General features: G+C 38.2%; 1 long non-coding RNA gene across 4 annotated transcripts in view; it reads right to left on the reverse strand.

Annotated features, from left to right (window-relative positions):
* Positions 1-19328, reverse strand: part of LOC126997041 (uncharacterized) — a 264289-nt gene that overhangs the window by 162658 nt on the left and 82303 nt on the right. For all 4 annotated transcript variants that reach the window (XR_007751861.1, XR_007751860.1, XR_007751862.1 and 1 more), the window contains exon 2: positions 4641-4758. This is a non-coding gene — a long non-coding RNA (uncharacterized LOC126997041). The remainder of the gene's footprint in view (positions 1-4640; positions 4759-19328) is intronic.

Consider the following 19328-nt stretch of genomic DNA (forward strand, 5'->3'; position numbering starts at 1 on the left):
AAATAAAAAGAAAGGTGAACCGTTTTTTGGAGATTAACAGAAAAGAGAAAATATGAAAGGAAGAAGAAATAGGAAAAAAAACGAAAAAAGGTGAACATATTTTAGTGATTTATGACAAGAAATAGAAGAAAAAAACTCCAAAAAGTAGTGGATGATGATTTTTGGGGGGCGATTAAGACAGATAATAGAGAGGAATGCATAAAAAAAAACAACGGTGAACCTTTTCGGGCGTTTCAGACGAAAAAAAAAAAAAAAATTCCCAGCGGCGAGCAATGAGCTAAAATCGGAGCCTCCACGGGATTAGGAATTTTAGGGGTCAACAACACTAGTTTACGGGCGTGCAGGGAACTTTTCATGAGCCGCGCCGAACAAAACAATGCCGGACCGCGAACTGTGAATACGGTTTGCTGATTATACAAACAAATGCCTGTAAAAAAAAAAGGGTGAATTAAACGGGTTGTAGGCACACAGCTGGTAACTTATGACCTTTTCCATTATTATTATCATTATTAGTATTGGTAGTAGTATTGGTGGTAATAGTAGTAATGGTAGTATAGTAGTATTAGTGGTGGTAGTAGTAGTAGTAGTAGTAGTAGTAACAGAGAGAGACAAACAATGCCTCCGCCCCACCATACACACACACACACACACACACACACACACACATAGGAGAGTTGCATAAACTAAACCACATATAACAGTTTTAGGGCCGCGAGCAGGGTCGGGTGAATCAAACGTGCAAGTTAGACAACGTTCCAGTGTTTCGTGTTATCAAGTTAATCGTCCGGCCGGCTGTGTGATGACATTATAAGCCGGGAGGGATTTACATACTCTGTTATATATTCGTGTGCTATATATATCCCATCCATACGTTGCGTCATTATTAACTTCAAATTGTGTTTCCGTTCCGCAAATGATATGGCCTGCCACATCGTTCATTTCGGCTTTGTTATAACGCGTTTCCTTGATGTATTTTCACTCACAGAGGATAGAGTCAGGAGCACAGAGGAGCAGTACTAGCGGGCTTTTTTTATAATGATTTTTTTTTTACGCCCTTGCACTGTCTCCTCTGGTGTAGAAAACAAAAACAAAAACAAACAAAACGAAATGCACATTCTTCATCAACAAGCCATAATGCGTGATGTTTACTGAATCTTTGATGATGAAACTTCCCTCATCCCGTAGTCGCTATAGGAAAGTTTGACGTCACAAAATCGAATACGCTGACAAAGGCGTTGGAACGGTCTTATGTACGAGCTGATGTTTTTATTCATGACGGATGAGTTACGTGAAGAAAGACAAGTACCGAAGAAAGATAGAAGGAGAAAACAATGCTGAATCTATCACGGCGAGACGGATAGGATGACTAGCACTTTACAGCAGAAAATATTAGGTCATAAAAGAGTTAGTTATGTGTTTTGGTGTTAAGTGGCGAGGAGAGAACATGAAGAACACGTAACAAGAGTATGAGGAACACCAGTTGAAGACAAGACACAATGTTCCTGGACAGTATACCGTTATTATTATTGTTGTTGTTGTTGTTATTGTTGTTGTTGTTGTTGTTATTATTATTATTATTATTATTATTGTTGTTGTTATTGTTGTTGTTGTTGTTGTTGTTGTTGTTGTTGTTGTTGTTATTATCATGAATAAGTTTAATCATATAAGTTGGCTAATGACCCCCCCCCCCCCACCTCACCCACAAAAAAATTAATACTCCATAACACAGTAAGATGCATATTTTACGTATACGTTGACAAAATAAATACAGGGGAAAAGAGAGCCTCGTAAAATGTCGTCGCCTTCGTAAACAAACCGCGTAAGTCATTATTTTCTACTTTTCAGGAAATCAGAAAAGAACTGTCATTACCTCATTTGGCTTAAGATTTAGGAGGGAATGAAAAGGCCAATTCTAGAACACTCAAACCCTGAATGACGAAGGCAACTACAAAATTGGGCGTCACATGATGGAAAATTGATGTAGACAAAAACCTGGAAATCACTGAAAAATGACTTAGGCGATTATTTTTATGAGGGTGACGATATGTTCCTAGTGTGTAAAGTATGAAATGCAAGTCTTATACGTTTACTCATATCTAAAACTAGAGAGAGAGGACCACAAACAATTCATTATTAACAAAACAGAGAAAAATACACGCACCAACACAAAATTATATCATTGCTGGAAAAGGGGAAGTTATTTTTTATTCACACACAAAAAATGGAATGAATTATGATGTTGAGTAATAATAAAATAAATAAATACACTTAGCGACCACCATCACCACGTAAAACAGAACCCACAAAAAAGCAAAATTATCATCCGTCGAAAAATGGGTATTAACTCTTCATCGAATTCCACAAAAAAAGAATGAGTTTGGACGAAGTTAAATAATGAAAAAAAAGACGTTAGAAAAAATAAACATAAAAACTTTGGTAAAACATAATTCCACACACAAAAAATGAAGGAATTATGATGACCTTAAAAAAAAAAGAAATAATGAAAAAAAGATACATTAGGGAGAACGAAACCCTAAAAAACATGGTATACTATAATAAAAAAAAAAGAATTATGACCAACTTAAATAATAAATGAAATAAAACAGGGAAACACAAAACCTAAAAATCTCGGTAAAATATACGTCGTTTTGGGAATAAAAGAAAAAAAGGAATTCCCGTTGTCGTTTTCACCTTCCCCCACACTCGAACGGTCCACTATAAGCTGTTGAAAGAATCCCTCCATAGCTTAAATGTTTCAGCCCGAGAGATTTGTTCATGTTTCGGCTGCATTAATTCTCCTCATCCGGCACGTCCTACATTTTCAAAACACGGGGCTCGGGACTTCCACCGCTACGCTCTCTCGGTGTTAGGCTCTCTGCAGTTTGAGTTCACAGACAAAGGAGTATGTTTATCATGTAACTTTTGTCTGCATGTTTCTCTTTTCTGAGGCTGATACGTAAGGCTTAAGAGCTTCGCCGATACGCACTGGTTTGATTTGGCTATTTGCGGTTTTAATTCGGGATATCGAGTAAGTTCTATTCATTATAAGACTTGGAATATAGCGTACGATTTGGCTGTCCGTGATTTTAGTTCAAGATGGCTGGCTAGTTTCTAATCAAGTATAGTTTTGTTAATGTACCGCTGTTATATAAAGCCTTAACGTAATAACTACTTTTCGAATTTCATCCTGTTATTGTTTTTAAGGACCCACCAATAATAGGAAAAGTTGGAAAGTTTCGTTTAGTTAGCGCAACATCTGTGGTCATATGCCGGAGAGAGACAGAGGGGGAAGGAATTATATGAGAAGGGAACATATCTCAGGAGACGGAACACAACCCCCGATTAATACCTGGTACCCGTTCACTGCTGGGTGAACAGGGGCGTAGGGTATCGGAAAAGCCGCCTAAAATTTTCCACTCCGCCCGGGCCCAACCAAAAATAGGATCTCAATTTTTATCTTATTCTTGCTTATTAAGAGTCACTAGCAACAGCATATCGATTGTTATCTTATTAATGACCGTATTATAACAGTTCCACTTGTCTGTATACATGCTTAGAATCCAGAGCCATAGAATAGGAGAGTTCGACTAACTTCATCACAGGCTACATGTTGTTACCAAAAAAGCTGGACGAAATTCAAACTGATGCTGCCACGATTCGATGTTTTTTGGTGGTCCAGGTATCGTCAGGATCTTGAAGACGTACCCAAACCACACACAAAAAACACTATTGTATTAGCATCAATTCGAATTCCGGGCGCCGATTTTAGTAACAGCATGGAGCCAAACTCTATTATCTGGCTCTGTTAAAACCTATAGAAAGAGTGTTAAAAAGAGAAGGTACATAATTTTGTCTCGAATTCAAACATCTCATTTCCACGATCTTTTTTGCTTACCATGTTTAATCTATAAATATCAAACTCTACTCTATGGCTCTGTTAAAACCTATAGAAAGAGTGTTAAAAAGAGAAGGTACATCATTTTGTCTCGAATTCAAACATCTCATTTCCACGATCTTTTTTGCTTACCATGTTTAATCTATAAATATCAAACTCTACTCAATGGCTCTGTTAAAACCTATAGAAAGATTGTTAAAAAAAGGAAGTACATCATTTTGTCTCCAATTTAAACATTTTATCTCCTCGATGTTCTTTGCTTACCATGTTTAATCTATAAATAACAAACTTTACTCTATAGTTCTGTTAAAACCTATAGAAAGATTGTTAAAAAAGAAAGTACATCATTTTGTCTCGAATTCAAACATTTTACCTCCACGATCTTCTTTGCTTACCATGTTTAATCTATAAATAACAAACTCTATAAATAACAAACTCTGTTCTCTGGCTTTGTTAAAACCTATAGAAAGATTGTTAAAAAAGAAAGTACATCATTTTGTCTCGAATTCAAACATTTTATCTCCACGGTCTTCTTTGCTTACCATGTTTAATCTATAAATAACAAACTCTACTCTATGGTTCTGTTAAAACCTATAGAAAGATTGTTAAAAAAGAAAGTACATCATTTTGTCTCGAATTCAAACATTTTCTCCACGGTCTTCTTTGCTTACCATGTTTAATCTATAAATAACAAACTCTATTCTATGGCTCTGTTAAAACCTACAGTAAGAAATGGCTAACGTACTTTACTCTTCCTCGCCTCCCATTCTCAGCACCCGGTGGAGTCTCGGGGTGCAGGTCTATATTCCCGCTTCCTGGTTATCGAGACCCAGTGATTTTCCTGAGGCACGCGCACACATCCCCTGAATAAAGAAAGAACATTCAATTAGCGTCCCTCGAACCAGCAATTCTTCAGGACGGAGGAAAAAAAAAGTTGATTTCTTCCACACTCACTTGGTACGCGAATTTGTGAGCGAGGAAGTGAGATGTTAAAGGATGATTATTTTCGCCCCTTTTTCAGGCACGAGTTTGTTATCTGTTTTACGTAATATTAAGCGCATGGAGAATAAAAAAAGGAACTTGCATTATACTGTTTTGAAGTTAGACATTTAATCTGCACGATCTTCTTTGTTTAATCTGCAAATAATAAAACTCTGGTATATTTGTTTTCCATCAGTTCACCTCATAACAATCACTCACTCGGTTTTGTATGATTCTTATTAATTCTGTCGACATTAAAATCTTACTCGACGGAATTTCGGATAAAAATATATAAGCGCCGAGTATCAGTGTTATTTTTTCTTACCGTTTTACAATCTCCTGAATATTATAGATGAAGTGAACGCCGTGGGCTACATTATCTTGTTCTTTATGTACAGTTATGTATGTAGTAATCTATAACATCCAGAAAACAGGGAAAAAGGCTACACAAACCTGCTTCGATATCAATAATTCTAATGTACTTTACTTTTTGCTCAGATTTTAATCTCATAAGTATCAAGATGAAAGTAAAAACAACATATCACCCTGCCTCGACTTTAGACATTTCTTGAAGCGAAAAATAAATATACAGATAAAATGAATAGATCCTAAAAAAAAAAAAAAAATGAATATATGAATTAATTAATATATGTTGTCGTGGGAAACTCTGACGAATATTTCAACACAAGGATAGAAACACGAGACGCCTCGGGGGACACCATCACAGTCCCCTTAAATATAAATATGAAATGAATAATTACAAAACATCAACTTGCCGCCTCGAAATCAGTTATTCCTTGGAGTGAAAATACCTGTAGCAATATTAACTACCTGTACGATATGCCAAATAGAAATAGGATTTTTTCTGTAAGGAATAATTTAGTCATCCCCGGAGAGCTAGGAAAGAAACGGTCACAGTATATCAGCTTGCCTCGTAATCAGTTATTCCTGGGAGTCAAAATATCAACTGCAATATTTACCTTTATGCGTTATGGCAAGTTCGAACGAATTTTTATTTTGTTCGGAATAATTAAGTCATCCCCGGAGAGCTAGGAAAACAACGGACACAATACATCAGCTTGTCTCGTAATCAGTTATTCATCGAAGCGGTAAAACGTGCCAACATCTTTATCCTCCAACATCTTTATTCTCGAACGAAACGCAAAAAAAAACAAAAAATAAATAGTAGGAACATGTTTAAGAAATTTTTACGTGAAACACATTTCCAAGGACCACAAATCTGTTTTTTTTTTTTTCTGCGTTAAGTATCTTCAATTTCATCCACGTAAGATAATTTATTGAAAAAGAACACATGGCTTCCGTAATAAGAGATCCTGCCTATCAAACCTACTGACCTTTTATAATGACTTCTTCACAGTTTATGACGCAACCAAATCAATGGACGTTTTCTGTTTTGATTTTCTGAAAGCGAACAGTTTATCAGCGGAAGTGTGCAGCCATTTTCATAACGCTAAATTAATAAGTAAACGCAACACACCACAACGTAGCAATTTGTTAATTCTCGATCATCTTTACCCTCCAACATCTTTATTCTCGAATTGGAAAAACAAAATAACAGGAATAATCTTAGTGACTTTACGACGAACATGTTTAAGACTTTTTCGTCAAACATTTTTCCAAGGACCACAAATCTATTTCTCTCTACGCTAACTATCTTCATTTTCATTCAAGAAGGAGGAATGTCAACACCTTATCAGCGGAAGTGTGGAGGCATTTTCATAACGCGAAACAAATAAATCTACGCAATATAGCAGCCTGCGTTGAAGTAAGCTAATCCTTGTGGCGGAAAAAAAACCTTCATCTTTATTCTCGTACAATAAACACACTCGGCAAAGGAGGCAAGGAGTCAACACCTGGGCTCGTAATCTCAGACGCTTTCGGCTCACAGCAAATATTTCCCCAGGCCGCAAAGGAGGTTAGTCGAGTTTCCATGCGTGTTCTTCCCTTATCAAGATGTAGAAGCCTTGTCAAGCTATCACTAGGCTCATAAAACTACCCAAGGATTTTTTTTTACAGTAAGGAAGGCAGCTCATGGGAAAAATAAATGAGAAAGGAGTCCGCTAATCACTGCCCCTGTAAAAGAGAGTAAAGGAATGAAACCAATCTCTACGAAAGCAGAAAGAGAAAATGAAGAAGAAAATAGGCCCGTCAATCCCTGCTTCCATTAAAGATTGTATAGAGATGAACACAGCCTCTACGAAAGCCTTGTGAAATCTATGTATGTACGCCCCGGAATGTTTGAGAATATCTGCCCTGTACGATGACTGAGTAGATATGTCCATTTCGCAATACAGGAAAAGCGAAGCACTACACGAGATTCCAGCACTGCGACACCATTTACTGGGAAACGTTGACTTCATCTTCCTCCTACCTCCATCTACATTATTACACGTTAAGTACATATGAGAAAAGAAAGCAAAAATTCAACACCTGTACGATGACGTGAGTAGATATGTCCATTTCGCAATACAGGAAAAGCGAAGCATTACATGAGATTCCAGTAATGCGACACCTTTTACTGGGAAACGTTGATTTCATCTTCCTCCTACCTCCATCTACATTATTACACGTTAAGTACGTATGAGAAAAGAAAGCAAAAATTCAACACCTGTACGATGACGTGAGTAGATATGTCCATTTCGCAATACAGGAAAAGCGAAGCACTACATGAGATTCCAGTAATGCGACACCTTTTACTGGGAAACATTGACTTCATCTTCCTCCTACCTCCATCTACATTATTACACGTTAAGTACATATGAGAAAAGAAAGCAAAAATTCAACACCTGTACGACAACGCGTGTAGGTATTTCCATTTCACAACACAGGAGAAGAGAAACAGTATACGAATTTCCAGTACGGCGAGTACTTCTACTGGAAAACGACAAATTCATCTTCCTCAAAGCTCCATCATAATTATTACACTATAAACACACACAAGAAGTCAATACCTGTACGACAACGTGTGTAGGTATTATTTCTAATTCGCAACGTAGAAAAATAAAATCACTACAAGAGTCTCCAGTACAGCGACTCCTTTTAGTAGTGGAAAACGTCGATTTCATCTTCCTCCAAGCACGATACGCCGGACCAGAAATCACAATACCTTCACGAGCGGCTTGAGTATATATTTCAATCTCGGTGCAAGTGTGTGTATTTTCATTTCGCGATAGCCTTAGCGACAGCAGCGATCAGGCGAGGCAGTGTGTGTGTGTGTAGCCTTTCTCGTGCATCTAAAAATCCGTGTTCGACAAAGGGTTCAGAGCAGATTCGTACCCACAATTCTTCCAGCGGGACTCACTCGGGTATGCTGCAGCGAATTGTTGGGCCAAAAGACTCAAGTTAAGCGCATTGGTCTCGTTTGAGTAAGGGGGGAGAGAGGGAGGGAGGAGAGCAAGAGCGAGAGAGACGGAGATTGAGACACAAAGACAGAAACAGACACACAGAGAGAGAGACAAAGACAGGGACACCAAAGTTCAAGGCCAAAGATAGACAGGAAACAAACAAGTCCAACACCCCAACCATCGCCTGGGGCCGGGTCAGGTGAGGTCAGACTTGCCAGGTATTGATATTGGACCAAGCAGCTCGCGCGTGCAGGCCGAGGTCATGTTATATTGAAGGGGTTCCGGAATTGTGAGGCCCCTCCTGTTCCCGTTTAGAATATGTGATTGGAGGCAGCGACCACAGCAAACCTATATAAGGAATGCGCTTATTTCTCTCCCGTGGCTCTGACGGAAGGGAAATGGAAGGAAAAAGTTAAATATGGTGTTCTTTTCCATACCCATGTCTAACTTACGAAATTGGGGGCCGCGACCACAGTTAATTTATATGAGGAACGCGTATATTTCTGTCCGGTGGCTATGGTGTTACCGTTGTTGGGAATGAAAAGATGATTGAAACGGAAGGGAAATGAAAAGAAGAGATTAAATAGTACTGTGTGGTTTTCCATAATCAATTCTAACTTAACAGATTGGGGCCACTACCACAGCTACTCTATATAAAGAACGCGTATATTTCTGTCCGGAGTTACCTTTGTTGGAAATGGAAAGGGATTGAAACTGATGGAAAATGTAAAGAAAAAGTTATATATTGTGCGGTTTTTCATTCTCAATTCTAACTTGAGAGATTGTAGACGCGACCGTTCTCGTAAGCCGTACAACAATCGTGAAATGGAGGGTAAATTTAAAGAAAAGTTAGATATTGTGCGGTTTCCCATTCTAGCTTCCGAGATTGCGACCGCTTTGATAATCCGGGAAGCAATCGTAAACTTGTGTGTGTGTTGTGGTTGATGCCATTGACGTTACAAATACTACCGAGGGAAAGAACGAGAACGAGAACAGAACGAGATGGAAATGTTAAGCCAATATTTTAAGAGTGACGGGACTGAAGTGTTGATCATTGTGGTATGCCGTATGAAGAATATGTACTTGTGTGTGTGTGTGTTGGGTGAGATGTTGCAATAGGAGCGCTGAAGTCATCCTCAAACTTTACTTAGCACTAATTAGACCTCATCTCGATTATGCAGTTCAGTTCTGGTCCCCCTATTATAGAATGGATATCAAGATGTTAGAATCTGTACAGAGGAGGATGACAAAGATGATTCAGGGGGAAGAATTGCCTTTGATGAAGACAGGCTGAAGCAGCAGTTAACTCTCTAGAAGAAAGAAGGGATCGAAGTCTATAAATGATGAAGGGCTATAAAAATAGGGGGTCAATAAATAATTTTTTGATAGTAAGAGCCAGGTAGGATGGTTTTAAGTTTTTTTTAAGTTACACAAATTCAGATTCAACAACATAGAATTGAATAATAGAGTTAATAGAGTGGTGGTGGGAATGGAACAGGCTTGCTTGGATTATGTTTGTGGGATACAATATTCAAGAAGAGGTTAGATAAAGCCATGGATGGTGAGGTAAGGTGGGGTTGAGTGTACAGGAGCTGCCTTGTATAGGCCAACCGGCCTCTTGCAGACTCCTTACGTTCTTATGTTCTTATGTTCTTATGTAGAGTGAAAGGTTTAGTTAATATTCTATGAGTGACGGGACTGGGGCAGAAGTCATCGTGGTAATCTGAATAAAAAAAAATATATATACTTGTTCGTGTGTTTGTTGGTGCGATGTTGCTGATGTTCAAAATACTATTGTGAGAGCGAGGAATGGAACTAGAGTGAAAGGTTTAGTTAATATTCTATGAGTGACGGGACTGGGGCAGAAATCATCGTGGTAATCTGAATAAAAAAATATACACATGTGTGTGTGTGTGTGTGTGTGTGTTGGTGGGATGTTGCTGATGTTCAAATTACTACTGTGAGTGCGAGGAATGGAACTAGAGTGAAAGGTTTAGCTAATATTTTACGAGCGACGGGACTGGGGCAGGAATCAGAGTTGTAATCTGAATAAAGAATATGTTCGGTGAGGCGATATTACTGATGCTACAAAATTAAATACTACAGTGGGAGCGAGAAATGAAACAAGAGGGAAAGGTTTAGTTAATATTTCTGGACTAAGAGAAACGGGGCACCGAACATCTGTATAAAGAATGTATGTACTTAAGGGTGTGTGTGTTAGTTGTGATATTACTGATGCTACAAAATTAAATACTACTGTAGAAGCGAGAAATGAAATAAGAGGGAAAGGTTTAGTTAATATTTCAGGACTAACAGGAACGGGGCACCGAGCATCTGTATAAAGAACGTATATACTTTTTCTTTTGGTGGCTGTCATACAACGGTGCCAGATTGTCGTACTCAGTCTCCTATGTTTGCTGATTTCCGACCCCAAAACTGCCTCCTCGACCCTAATAACTGCCTTCATATATAGTTATTGTTAAAATGGTTAATTATTGGTGTTTTTTTGGCAATAGTTAGGCGTCAGAAACCGGTAAATATAAGGCTCTGAGTACGATAATCTGGCAACAGTGCTGTCAGGGTACAAATGTTACTGTCTGGAAAGAAAAAAAAATGGAAAGGGAGATAAGTTGAGTTTACATTTTGTTTAGAATTGCGAGAGTGAAGCTTCAACAACTGGGATAACTTAATAAAATCCGAATATGTATTTTTGTAAAGTCTGGCATGTTGCAAATGTTGTCAGCTAGTGTGGAGTGGAAAGAGGAAAATGGTTAGAAGCTCTCGATGTTGTGCGATCTTATTATATCCGATCTGGTTACCTGCCACTAGACACCGCGACCACCGTATCAATTTACAAGGAACGTGTGTAGCGGTGTGGTGTGTGGTGTGGAAGGTGCCGGCCACGTATTTCTACCAAGGACTGAAATCTAAGTAAACGTAAATACTGTCAAAAGAGAATGAAAAGTGCAACCAGGAACAATATCTCACGGGGAGGAGGAAATGAAAATCTATGAAGGAAGGAAATAATACCTGCAATCAAATTATAAAAAGTGAAAGTAAAATAAAGAGAGTGAAAGGTATGTTACGAAAGGAAATTACTCGTGTCAAGGAAGGATTAAAGAAAGAATTAGAAAGATGAGAAATGACACCTGAAATCAAATTATAAAAGTGAAAGTAAAATAAAGAGAGTGAAAGGTATGATACGAAAGGAAATTACTCGTGTCAAGGAAGGATTAAAGAAAAAAATAGAAAAAAGACGCTGGGATAGGAAATTAAATGTACGAAGATAAAGTGGATGGTGTTCAAAGCAAAGACCGAACCAAAGACCAAAAAAATAGAGGAAGTATAATAATAAGAGGAAAATATTATAGTTGATATATACGTGAATCTATACGTGGAGAGAAAGGAAAACATTCGATTAGAAATTTCTGGGTATGAAGAAAAGAAGAATTAAACAGAAATAAGTTAAACAAGAAAAGTGAAAATTCAAAAAGCCAAAAGTACCAAAATTAGATGAAAATATAGAAGGAAAATAAAGGCCAGGAAGGAAAAAAATATCAAAGGACAATATAGAAGAACGGATAAAGGAAAAAAGGAAAATACAGAAGGGAAAACTAGAAAATACATATAAACAAAAAGGGTGAGGAAAAAAAAAGAAAAAAAAAATAGAACAGCATCACACGTCACACCGCACCTTTGACAACGAGGCAGAAAAACAAAAACAAACAAAAAAAAAAAAAACGGAAGGGAAGGAGGAAAAAAAATACTGTATAACATTGTTCGAGGGAAATTGGATGAAGCAAATTTTGACGCGAGAAGTGATCTATTCCCCTCGTCTGACTTTTGTTCCCTTCCTCTTTGATCTGGAGGGAACGGAGGAGGAGGAGGAGGAGGAGGAAGGATGTGGAGTAGAAAAGAGAGGTGAAAAGAGGTGGGGTAGGGGAGGAGGAGGAGGCAGGTAAGTAAAAGTACAGGTAGAGATAGAGAGAAAGATAGAGAGAAAGAGAGAGAGAGCTTCATAACTATTTCATTCCTCTGATCATTCTTTCTCTTCTTCTCTTCTTTTCTTTCTCTTCTCAAAATTTCTCATCTTCTGCTGCTTTGAACTCGTCTCTTCCTCTCACTCCTTTCTCCCCTTCTTCCTCTTTCTCCTCCTCCTCCTCCCCATCCGTCTCAATCTTTCATCTGCTTTCCTCTCCTTCTTATCTCGTTTTCCTCCCTCTTCGCTTCCTCCTTAACTTCTTTCCATTCTGAATTTCAAAGTAGGTTCAACATTTAATTTACAAAGGCTTTCGTATATCCTGCATTTCCCTCTTCTTCTTCCTCCTCTTTCTCCTCCTCCAATTTATTCTGATTATATTTTCCTGCCATCTCTTCTTATTTATTTTCCCGCTCGTCTCCTTAACTTTCCGCTAATCCACGTTCTCAGTAGTTTTGGAATTTAATCCTTAACTTTATCTATAATTTGTCTTCTTTTTTTTCAGATTCATTCTCTTTTTTTTCTTATTCTGCCGCTGTTTCCTTTTCTTTCTTATTTTTCTCGTATCTGCAATTTCTTTTTTTTCTTATTCTTGTTTTTTTCGTTTTCCTTATTCTGCTTCTCTCTCTTTTCAGTCTCCTTTTTTATATGTATAACTTCTCCTCTTTATATAATACATGCTTTCTTATTTTTCCTTAGTTTACTTATATCTCTTTTCTTTCTTCTTTTTCGCATATTTATCCTCATTATATTTATTCAGATTTTCTTCTTTTTCCTTATTCTACTTCTCTCTTTTCTTTCTTTTTTTCATATTTATCCTCATTATTTTTATTTTCACCTTCTTCTTTTTCCTTATTCTACTTCTCTCATTCTTTTCTTTCTTCTTTTTCTCATATCTGCAATTTCTCTTTTATCAGTTCTTATTTTCATTTTTTTCTCGTTTTCTTTCTTTTCCTCTTACTCTTTGTTCTTGTTTCTACGACCATTACTACTACTACTACAACTACTTCTAAAACTACTACTACTACTACAACTACTTCTAAAACTACTTCTAAAACTACTACTACTACTACAACTACTTCTCCTCTTCCTCATTTCTACTTCTTAATTCTCCTTTTCATCTTCCATTCCCTCAATTTCTTCCTCGATCTCCTGCTCCTAATACAACGTCTACATCTTATCCTCTTCTTCCTCCTTTTCCTTTCGTATCCTAAGTTAATATGTTCGCAGGGCAAGCAACATTCATTCCGGGGGCGTCGGGCCGTTTCATCTTCTAGAGGAAATATGAGCTCACCTTATCGTCAGCAGTAATTCAGGGGTAAGAACTATAATTCCTTCTTAAGTATCGAATTTATAGCGTCAAGAGGTCTTAAGTGTTGGGGAAACCGTGTATGTCTGCCTCTCTCTCTCTCTCTCTCTCTCTCTCTCTCTCTCTCTCTCTCTCTCTCTCTCTCTCTCTCTCTCTCTCTCTCTCTCTCTCTCTCTCTCTCTCTCTCAGGTATATTCCAACTTTTTTGAAAACTTTTTTAGGACCTGGATTAGTCCCAAGTTTATAATGCAGTTCTGTACTTTTTATATTGCCATCATATTCTGTGTGTGTATGTCTGTCTGTCTGTTTGTCTGTCTGTCTCTTTCCTTCCGCCCTTCCCTTCCCTTCCCTTCCCTTTCCTTTCCTTTTCCCTTCCCTTCCCTTTCTTTCCTCCTTTCTTTCCTTCTTTCTGTCTTTCTATGTCTGTCTGTCTGTATCTCTTTGTCTGCCTGTCTCATTGCCTTTGATCAGACTATTATCACCACTATCACAATCACCACCACTACCACCATCACCACCATCACCACCACCACCATTATAACATCAAAGTCTCATGAGTCTATTCCTGATCAATGCTTCGTCCCTGTGATGTCATTCCTCCTTCCCCTCTTTCCCCACTGCGTCATTCCCTTCCATTACATGCCATGAGATCCCCTTCGTCACTGCCTGCTTCGTTTGTCTGTCTCTCTCCTGTATTATAATATTCTCTCTGCTCTTCCTCCTCTTCTTGTTCCTCCTCCTAAGTCTCCTCTGTTATTCTGGGATTCCTCTATTCCTTCATTCCATTGCTTTGTCATTCTCCTCTATTCAGTGTTCCTGTATTTCACTCTCTCCTTGTTCTTCTTTTCCCTGTTACTCTTTCTTACATTTTCTTATATTTCACTTTTTCTCTTGTTCCTCATTCCTCTCCTTTACTCTCTGCGGTTACTCTTTCTTATGCATTCTTTTATATCTTACTCTCTTCTTTTTCTTCTCCATCAGTTTTCCTTTACTCTCCTCTTCCTCTTCCTCCTTCTCCTCTTTCAGTCTTTCGTATACTTCCATGATTCCAGCTCTCCGTGTCTTCCTAATTTTCTTTCTCGTATTTCTTAATCAGTTTTCTTCCTCCTAATTTTCCCGTCATTATTTTTCATTTGTTATCTAATCTTGTCTTCTTATTTTTCTGTCTCCTGTCCTTGTTTCTCGTCCTTCCCATCCTCTCATTCTTTCACTTGCTCCCTACCCCTTTTACAACTACCATCACAACCACTACTACTACCACTACAACTATCAACACTACTCACTATTCCTTCACCACCAGTTTCACCATATATCACCATCACCACCACCACCATCCCGAGCACTAGATATATCCACTACAAATCCAATTTTCATCATCACCATCACCACCACCACCACCACGACACACCTGCGCACAGCCTTCTAAACTTTAATTAACAACCTCTGCCACAGGTCGCGAAAACACAATGAGTTTGTAATTAGTATAGAGGAGAATGAACCCTCCTCTCTCTCTCTCTCTCTCTCTCTCTCTCTCTCTCTCTCTCTCTCTCTCTCTCTCTCTCTCTCTCTCTCTCTCTCTCAGCAAGGAAAGTCAGGCTCGATAAGACGTTAGATAACCAGAACTTTAAAGGAGCGAGAGAGAGAGAGAGAGAGAGAGAGAGAGAGAGAGAGAGAGAAATACAGAGAGGAGTAAGGAAAAGAAGTGAGGGGAGATGGAAGGGAAGGCGAGGGGAAGGAAGGAGAGGAGAAGTGTGGGAGCTAAGTTTAGCCTGAGGAGGAGGAGGAGGAGGAGGAGGAGGAAGAGTATTTTTCCTCCCTCTTCCCTCCAGCGCACCAGTTTTGGTCTTATGGCTCATGGAATTAAATTTCAACCACCTTGCCTTCTCCATTTCCTCCCTCATTCTTTTTTCCTCCCTCCCTCTCCTCTCCCTCCCTCACTTTCCCTCCCTCACCCTCCATGTCTTTCCTTCCCACCTCTTCACTTATCCTTTCTCTCCCATTCCTTCCTGTTTCTCCCATCCTCTCTCTCTTCCCCTTTCTTTCATTTTCTCTCTATTTATCCATTCTTCTTTTCTGTATGTCTCCTATCTTCTCTTCCTTTCATCCTCTCGTCTCTCTTCCTTTCCTTCCCATTCTCTCACTTCCTTTTTATTTTCCTTTCTTTGACTCCCCATTTTCTCTCCTTCCTTCTCGTTTCTTCCTCTCCTTTCAGTCTCTCTCATCCACTCTTTTTCTTCCTCCCCTTTCCATCTTGTCTGTTCCATCCTATTTTCTCTTTCTTCCTCTATCTTTCCTTTTTCCCTCCTTCCTTCTCGTTTCTCTCTCTCTCTCTCTCTCTCTCTCTCTCTCTCTCTCTCTCTCTCTCTCTCTCTCTCTCTCTCTCTCTCTCTCTCTCTCTCTCTCTCTCCGGCTAAAAGATTCCCTTTACTTAATTATTCTTTTTTATGATATACTTTTCTGGTTTTGTGTCGAGGGTAATTTTTTTATGAGTCTAAGTTTGTATTATTTTTTTTTCCTGTATTTCTTGTTTTTCTTTTTTGCTGATTTATTTTTTGTATTTTTCGTTCTTTTTCGTATGAGTTTCTTTTCTATTTTTCTTCCTTTTTTCTGCCTTTTTTTTTTTTCCTTTCCTACCTTCTTATATTTTGCCCTTTCTTTTATTTCTTTACTCTCTATTTTCTTTCCTTCTTTCTCGTATTTTCTTACTTCTTATTTCATTTCCTGTCTCTTTTCTTTCTTTTCTACTGTATTTCTTTCGTTTTCATCAACTTGTATATCTATCTTTATTTTTCACATTATTTTCTATCTTTCTTTACCCTTTCTCTCATTTCATCTTCTCCCTCTTTCTATCTCTTTCTTTTCTCTTTCTATTATTATTCTGTCTTCTCTCTAATGCCTTAATTGTCATGCCTTTCATATAAACAAATAATATTCTTAATACCCCAATTACGTTTATTACATTGTCAGTCCTTTAATTCAGGCGTTCACTAAATCATTTTCAGCGGCGGGAGCAAGAAGAAAATAAAAGAGAAAGGAAGGAAGGAAGGTAGGAAGGAAGCAATAGTTGTGTAGCTTAAGTAGAAGGAAAGGAAGCAGAAGGAAAGAGGAAGTAGAGAAAGAGAAAGCAGGAAAAATATAAAATGAAGAAGAGAAAGTAGAAAACAGAAAATGGAAAAGGTGATATGGAGAAAGAGACGGTAGATAAAGATAGAAAATATGTAGAGAATGAGAAGTTGAAAAAATAGAAAATGAGAAAGTTGAAAAAAATAGAAAAAAGAGAAAGTAGAAAAAAAGGAGATCTAGAGAGAGAAAATAGAAAAAAACAATAGAAAAAGAGGAAACAGGGAAAGAGAAAGCAGGAAAAAAATATAAAAAAGATGTAGAGAAAGCATAAAGTAGAAAATGGAAAAGGTGATATGGAGAAAGTAGGAAAAATATAAAATGACGAAGAGAAAGAGAAGTAAAAAAAATAAATGGGAAAGGTGATGTAGAGAAAGAGAAGGTAGGAAAAAAATAATATGATGAAGAGAAAGAGAAGCAGAAAACTGGATAAGGCGATGTAGAAAAAGGAAGGAAGAAAACCAGAAAAAGATAAAGAAATTAGATAAAAAAGAAAAGCTAAATTGAACGACTGTAGACATTCACAAAAGCGGGAAAACATGATTGAAAAAAAGTGAAAAAAGGGCAAAAAAGAGGAAGACAAAAAGAAAGACAGAGAAGTTAGAAGAAAAGTGAAGAAAAGCTAAGTTGAACTACCGTAGACATTCACAAAAGGGCGAAAACATGATTGAAAAAAAGCGAAAAAGGGCAGAAAGAAGACAAAAAGAAAAAAAGAAAACTAGAAGAGGGTAAAGAAATAACAGAACACAAAAATTATACAGCTAGGAAAGAAATAAAGACAGAGAGAAAGGAAGAAAACAAGAAAAAAGATGAAGAAATTAGATAAAAAAAGAAAAGCTAAATTAAACGACCGTAGACATTCACAAAGAGCGCAAAAAACATCATTGCAAAAAAGTGAAAAAATGGCAAAAAGAAGAAAAGAAATAAAAGAAAAAGAAAAAAAAACTACATCCACAAAAGAGATAAAAATGCGAAACAGATTTTAGCGAATACGAGAAAAATAAGAAAGAAAAGAACAAAGCCCAATAAAAAGTAAAGGTGGGAAAGCCAACATATAGATAAAAAAAAATAATAAACGAGGAAAACAGAATAAAAATCGCGGTGGATCAGTCGGGAAAATAGAAAAAAAACACACAAAAAAGCAAAAGGTCATGGAAAATATTGAGAGAATCGGAATTTCATAAGGTCCAATGGAGGCTCATGGGAGGAAAAGGGAGTAGAACGTAGCAAAGGAGGAGGAGAAGGAAAGGAAATATACTGAAAGAACAGGATAGGGCAGAAGAGAAAATGGGGAGAATGCAGAAGAGAATGAGGATAAAGGAGAAGCATGAAGAGAAGGATCAGAACTAGAGGAAGGAAAGGGAAGAGAAAGAAACAGAGGAGAAGGGGAGGAGAAGAAATCTACTGAAGGAGGAGAAAAGGTCAGGAGCGAAAATGGGGAAAATGCAGAAGAGAATGAGGATAAAGGAGAAGCATGAAGAGAAGGATCAGAACTAGAGGAAGGAAAGGGAAGAGAAAGAAACAGAGGAGGAGGGAAGGAGAAGAAATCTACTGAAGGAGGAGAAAAGGACAGGAGAGAAAAAGAGGAAAATGAGGAAAAAGGAGAAGGTTGAAGAGTACTATCAGAATTAGAGGAAGGGAAGGGAAGAGAAAGCAACAGAAAAGGAGAAGTACACGGAAGGGAATATACTGAAGGAGGAGGAGGAGAAAAGGGAGGGCAGAAGAGAAAAAGAGGAGAATGAGGGAGAGAATGAGGAAAAAGAGAAAGATGAAGAGAATGATCAGGAGAACGTGGAAAGGACAAGGAAGAAGAGGATTAGCAAAGGGAAGAATTAAATAAAGCGAGAAATAAAATGTAGGACAGCAAATGGAAGAGGAGGAGAAAGAGCAAAAGGAGGAAGAGGAGGAAAAAGCAGAAACAAAGGCAAATAAAATTAAGTGAAGCAAAAAAGTAAGAGAGACGGAGTAAGAAAGCAGAAAAGAGGAAGAGGAGGAGGAGGAGGAGGAGGAGGAGGAGGAGAGGGTGACATCGAAACACAGCCCGGGACCAAACTTTTTCGCCTCGGTATCAGGGCGAGCAACTGTTGTGTTATTTTCATCATTTCTTAACAAGCGAACTTTTGGTATTTGATTTTTTCTTCTTCGTCTTGCTTTTCAGATGCAAAGATATGAATGCACGTCACCCCACCTTCCTCCTCCTCCTCCTCCTCCTTCAGTATATTCCCATTTCTTCTCCTTCTTCGTTACTTTCTCTTCTCTTTCCTTCCTTCTCCTGGTTCTGATACTTCTCTTCATCTTTCTCCTTTTCCTTCATTCTCTCCTTCATTCTCCTATTTTTTTTATCCCGTGCCCTTTCCTCCTCCTCCTCCTCTTCCTCTTCTTCCTCCTCCACCTTCTTACCTTCTCCAACGCTTCTCTTCCACCCAATTTTCCACACCGCTCCCCCCTCTCTCCCCCTCCTGGCCCTCCCATTCATACCACTCCCTTCTCGCCCCCCCCTATCCCAATTGGGGGGGGGGGGTGAGCTTTAAGTGAAATAACTTAAATTAAGAAAACAATTTAAGCGAGATTGAGGATTTGTGTGGGAATAAGATGCTTGGGGGGGAGGATTAGGAGTGGGGAGGCGGTGGGAAGCTGTGGGGAGGAGGGTGTGTGTGTGGGAGGGTGTGTTTGTGAGTG

This window comes from Eriocheir sinensis, chromosome 11, assembly GCF_024679095.1.
Source record: "Eriocheir sinensis breed Jianghai 21 chromosome 11, ASM2467909v1, whole genome shotgun sequence".
Taxonomy (NCBI): Eukaryota; Metazoa; Arthropoda; class Malacostraca; order Decapoda; family Varunidae; genus Eriocheir; species Eriocheir sinensis.